This window comes from Pipistrellus hanaki (genome assembly GCF_964339955.1).
Source record: "Pipistrellus hanaki genome assembly, chromosome: 1".
NCBI classification, from domain to species: Eukaryota; Metazoa; Chordata; class Mammalia; order Chiroptera; family Vespertilionidae; genus Pipistrellus; species Pipistrellus hanaki.
The window spans coordinates 122,378,493-122,384,594 of record NC_140503.1 but is presented as its reverse complement, the minus strand read 5'-3'; positions in this window follow the sequence as shown (position 1 = coordinate 122,384,594).

Here is a 6,102-nt window from a genome sequence, read left to right as displayed (position 1 = left end):
TCTGGCTATTGGTTGTGTTTGCTCAGATTTCTGACTTCCTTGAATCCCTAGGCTGCTATAGCGTCCAGGTCTCCAGGAGCTGACTGACGCATCCCCCCATTTTTCTGGCCTGGCTCCTCCTTCCGAGTTCACCCTTACCTCCCATCGGGGTGCCCACCTCACCACCTCCTGAGAGCATGGGCACCATGTCAGCTCATTTGGACACACTCTTCCCTCATTCTGAAATGCCCTCTTGTCTGCTTGGCAAACTTCTTGTCCCTGAACACTCAACTTTGAGTAAATCGGGGAGATTTTCCATCTTTAGAATAAAGTACACCTTCAAAGGCAGAGATACCCTCCAGGAGGCTCTCATAGCATGTCATTGGTATTGAGATTGTTTGTATATTTTAACTGTTTCATTATTTTTAGACTGTGAGCACATTGAGGTCAGGAATTTTGTCCTATACTTTTTTATTCCTGGTGCTAATCACAATGGGATTAAAAAAAATACACCTTTGTCAAATTGGAGGCATTGCCTATAAGAAGTCAATTCTTCATGAGAACGATATAAAGCACTCTCTACTGTATAAGTCATTAACGAAAACAAAACCTTGGGGCCTCTTTGAGAAGAGCAATCAAAGGCTCTCTTCACACAATGCTCCAGCTAAGCCCATGAAAGAGAATTTTAAAGTGTTGACTTCACAGATGTTTGGCTGTCATTCTGTCAGTGCCTTCCACAGCCCCCAGATCTCCCTCTCAATTTCCAGTTTTACAAGTTGGGGAAGTTTTCTATCATCAAATGTTTTGTGGGAAAACTTGTGGGGCCTACAAAGGGAGGGGCTAGAAAAATGATCCTGAAGTTGATGGGACTTGTTTTTGTTTTTTTTTTGATAAGAATGACTCACTGTATAGACTGCCTGCAGCTAAAAACAATAAGACTTTCTGAATGTACCTATTGTCAAAGGATTTGGGCATATGGTCAAATAATTACAAAATTCAAGTACAAAAGCCAGTAGCAGATGATGGGTTCATACTCCTTTTGCTGAACAGACTTTTCCTATGCCAAGATAACAACAAAAGTTCTCATTAGTAAAGCCAGGTACTGTTCTGGCAATGGGATAGGACATTCCAAAGATAACAGCTTCCATTGATGGGAACAATCTTGGCTCTGACTTCCTACTCTGGTATCCAGGTCCTATAAAGTTTCAGCTGATCCCAACATTAAACAGTGGGTAAGAATTCTAACTTGAGAGTGATCACTTCGTAAGGTATATAAATGCCTAACCACTATGTTGCACACCTGAAACTAATATATGTCAACTATATGAAACTAATGTATGTCAACTATATGAAACTAATGTATGTCAACTATAATTGGGAAAAAGAATCCCAACTCCAAAGGCAGGTGGCCTGGGTTTAAGTTCAGATTCTTGCACCTATTAGTTGTGTGGTTTGAGGCAAGTTACTTACCGCCCACACGTCTCATTTTCCTCCTCTGTAAAGTGGAAATCATAATGAGACTCTTCTGAGGACTAAATTAGCCAATGTGTGTGAAGTGATTAGATTAGTGCCTGACATATCATAAGCATTCCAGAAGTATAATGCTCTGTCAGATTTAGGAATGCTTGGGGTGGGACCCCAGGTGGGAAATTGGCAAGTTGCATAGGAATACTTTTGGATGCACCTGAACCAAACATCTTTAAAATGGCATCCCACTATTATAAGTAAAATTTAAGTTTTCCCCATAAACAGAAAATACTTAAAGGCATTATCAATTATAAAGAGGGGAACCATTAAAAGGGAAAAAATGGTTAGAGAACAGTGCTCAGTTCATTCCTGGAAATGTACGTATTTTTAGTCCTCAGAGAAGAGAGGAAATTGAATTCTGAGAAGGTAATTTGGAAGCATTCAGATATTACTTCTCTCATATACTACAGTATAGCTGGTTAATTGAAAGTGCACATCTATTATATAGCTTTATTTATTTACCAATTAACAGCATTTTATTTTATTCCATAAGCATTATAATAGTTATTCTAAAGTATGTTTCAATATCAGTAACAGTTTGGATCCCTAGATCTTCTGTCCTTAATGATCCTTTAAGTGTTTGTATAAGCAGATTATAGCACCTAAATTTCATTAAGAGATTAATTACATCATACAATCCACTTCTAATAATAAACAAATGTATCATCTGTACTTCAAATTAGCCTTGGATAATCCTACTTTCCAAATTCTTACTGACTAATCAGAGAGGATACCAGATCTAGGATCCTTTGTTGTCTTTTCAGACAATTATTAAGCAAACTAGTGGCCTGGTGCACAAAATCCATGCACATTAAAAGGGGATTAATTAGAGGAAATAATTTAATATTGCTGTTTGCCCTTTCTCTATAATAGATGTGTCAGAGATTAAAGAAAATTAGTAAAATGTATATGAAAACCTTCCTCCTGTCAGAGTCTGGGGCACACCATGGGACCCAGAGTCAAGTCCCTGCCCACCCACATGCACCTCAAAATCTTGTGAGACCCAGACCCGGGCAGTCCCCCTCCCCCAATGGGCTAGATCCAGACTTGGCCAGTTCCACTCTTGTCAAGCCCCACCAGGGTGGGGGGCATGGCCTGAGGTGCTCTAGCCCAGCACAAGGATGGGAAGCGCAAGTGAGGTTACCATCTAACTCCGCTGGGTGGGTGGCAAGGCCTGACGCCAGGGCAGGGGTGTGTGGCCTGAGGTCCCCTGTAAAGCCCCATGGGGCTGGGGGAGGGGGAGGGCGTAGCCTCAGGTCCCTGCTGATTGCTCATTAAGGCTCCTGATGGCAACTTGGCTTCAGCCATCTTTGTGACAGAGTGATGGTCAATTAGCATATTACCTTTTTATTATATAGGATATTGAGTGCCTATTATGGGCCAAGCTTGTGCTGGGCAGCAAGATGAATTATCCATAATATCTAGTCACTCAAAATGTTTATAATTTAGTAGGGCAAATTGCTTCCTTTTTGCACTTACCCCAAAACACCTTAATCCTGGGATGATGTCTCGAATTTTAGAAAAATTTAAAAGGTAATTTGATTTAAGCTGTTATTCTTCAATGGCCACAGGTGAGAAGCTTTGATGTAGAGGAGAATGAGAAAACAATTTAAAACATTCTTCTAAATTGTTGGAATAGTGTCCTAGGGTTTGCCTTAACAAATGACCACAAATATGGCAGCTTCAAACAGCAGAAATTTGTTCTTTCAAAGTTCTGGAGGGCAGAAGTCTGAAAACAAGGTGTCAGCAGATGTGTACTCCCTCTGGAGGATCAAAGGGAGAATCTGTGTTTTTTTTGTGTGTGTGTGTTTTACTTTTTGCCTCTTCCAGCTCTGGTGGCTGTTGGCATTCCTTGGCTTGTGGCTGCATCACTCCAATCTCTGCTTCCCTTGCCTCTTCCTCTTCTATGTGTCTCCTCCTCTTCTTCCTGTCTCAACTCTCCCTCTGCCTTTCTTTTACTGGGACACTTGTCATTTGGTTTAAGGCCAACCCAGATAAATCCAAGATCATTCCTCATGTCATGATTCCTAATCACACCTGCAAAGATCCCTTTTTTCAAATAAGATAACATACAGATTTTCGGGGCCACTATTCCCCTGCGGTAGTTGTCTTTACAGTATATTTTCAATAATCTTCAAAAAAATCTTACCCTACTACAATATAGGTGCTAAGATATCTCTTATAAAAAGTAATTTTGAATTTCTCTGCTATTTTTCAACTCATAAATAATTAAGAATTCATTATAAATCCGCTAATCACATGTTTTAATTTTATAAACATTTTGCTATGATTATATTTTGTATGTATTGCTATTATAACAACTTAAACTTTGAGAAGAAATACAATAGATCAGATTTTTAAATTGAAATTTCAAAATTGTGACAAGTCTTAGCTAGAAATGACAACTGTTTTTATAACACACTTGATGTGTGGCAATGATGCTGAGGCACTGGGATTTCCTTAGAATTCCAGATCATATAAATGCTATCTGGATATGGGGAAAGATAAGAGAAGCCATAGAAAGTCTTACATGACAACTTCCAGAGCTTAAAAGTCACAACTCTTCTTGTCCACACAACAAGAAAACAAGCTGAACAAACTGAAATCAACAACTCACCTTTAAAAACAAAAACAAAACAAAACAAACCACACACACAAAAAAAACCCCCAAAACACACAAGTCTTCTTAGATCTTGTAGAGAAATGAAGGCACAGGGAAATTCACTGCTTGCAAAATTGGAGAGACAGACAGGCAAGTGCAGATAATCACAGCTTACCAAAGCAGAAGCCTACAGAAACCTTTGCGGGGAACCAGTGCTGGGGTATGGAAACCTAAGCTATAACTGAAGAATCACTGGATACTCACTGTGGACAAGGCTGAGAGTTAGACACTCTATTGGGACCTAATCTTAGGAGCCCTTACACTTTTGTGTGTTTTACCTCCAGGAGCCCCACCAGTTCTCACAGTGAAGATCAGAGAAAAATCCCCTTATGCTTCTGATAGGAGGAGCAGAAAAATGAAGCCAATTTGAAATAAACTTAGAACATTCTCTTCTTCTTAATAAGACCTGACCTCAAGAGACACTATTTTATCAGAAGCCAAGTACCCTAGGGAAAGGGAAAAGCTAACTCCAGTTTATTTCCTGTCTCACTTAAGAGAAGGTAAGGGATATAAGAAGTACTTGTGGCTGAAACCAGTTTGGCTCAGTGGATAGAGCTAGAGCATAGGCTTGTGGACTGAAGGGTCCCGGGTTCGATTCCGGTCAGGGGCATGTACCTTGGTTGCGGGCACATCCTTAGTGGGGGAACGGGGGTGCAGGAGGCAGCTGATGGATGATTCTCTCTCATTGATGTTTCTAACTCTCTGTCCCTCTCTCTTCCTCTCTGTAAAAACTCAATAAAATATATATTTTTTAAAATAAGATTTTAAAAAAAAAGAAGTACTTGTGTAGGTCACAGCTAGACATTCTCACGAAAAGACAGAGACTGAATCTTAGGACCATAGAAGGCTTCTCCTCCCCCACACACTACTAATGCATCAATAGGACTTCTGTATAATAACAGGGAAACACTACTGAAAGAACTTTAACTGTCAAATCTTATTTTAAAAAGTTTCTAGAGAAACCCAAAGACAAAAAGAGAGACAAAAATAGGACACCAGGGGAAATTTCAACCTCTGACACTTATGGCTATAGCATAAAGCAAGCACAATCTTTTAGTCACATTAACAAAAAATCCTTACAATAAAGGCTTATTTTACCTCCAGCTTTTCCCCTAGAACATCATCCCCTGCTTCCAACAAAAAGTTACAAGGCTCACTAAAAGACAAAAAGCATAGTTTGAAGAGGCAGAGCAAGCTTCAGAATTGAACTCAGATATGGTAGAGATGTTGGAATAATCAGACTGGACATTTAAAAGGACTATGATTAATATGTTAATGGCCCCAATGAAAGAGGTGGACAACAAGCAATAACAAATGGGTAATAAAAGCAGAAAAATAAAGAATCTAAGGTTAAATCAAAAGGAAGTGAAGAAATAAAACATGGTAACAGAAATGAAGAATACCTTTGATGAACTAGACATGGCATAAGAACAAAATCTGTGAAGAAACGTCAATACACTATCCCAAAACTAAATTTCAAAGATGAACAAGAATAAAAAAGTAAAACAAAACATCTAAGTACTCTGGGACAATTGCCTATAAGGTATAAGGTATGTGTCATGGGAATATCAGCAGGAGAAGAAAAAGAGAATGGAACAGAAATAACATTTAAAGCAATAATGACTGAGAATGCCTTCAATATCAGACACCAAGACACAAGTCTAGGAAGCTCATAGAACACCAGTAGGATAATTACCAAAACCAAATCAAACCAAAACAAACCTGCACCTAGACATATCATATTTAAATTGCAGAAAATGAAAAGCAAAGAGAAATTTTGAAAGAAACTGGAGGGGGAAAAACACTTGCCTATAGAGGAGCAAAGAGAAGAATTACATTGGACTTCTCTTTAGAAACTGTGCAAGAAACAAGAGTGGAGTAAAATATTTAAACGGTTGAAAGACAAAACCACCAACCTAAGATTCTGTATCCAG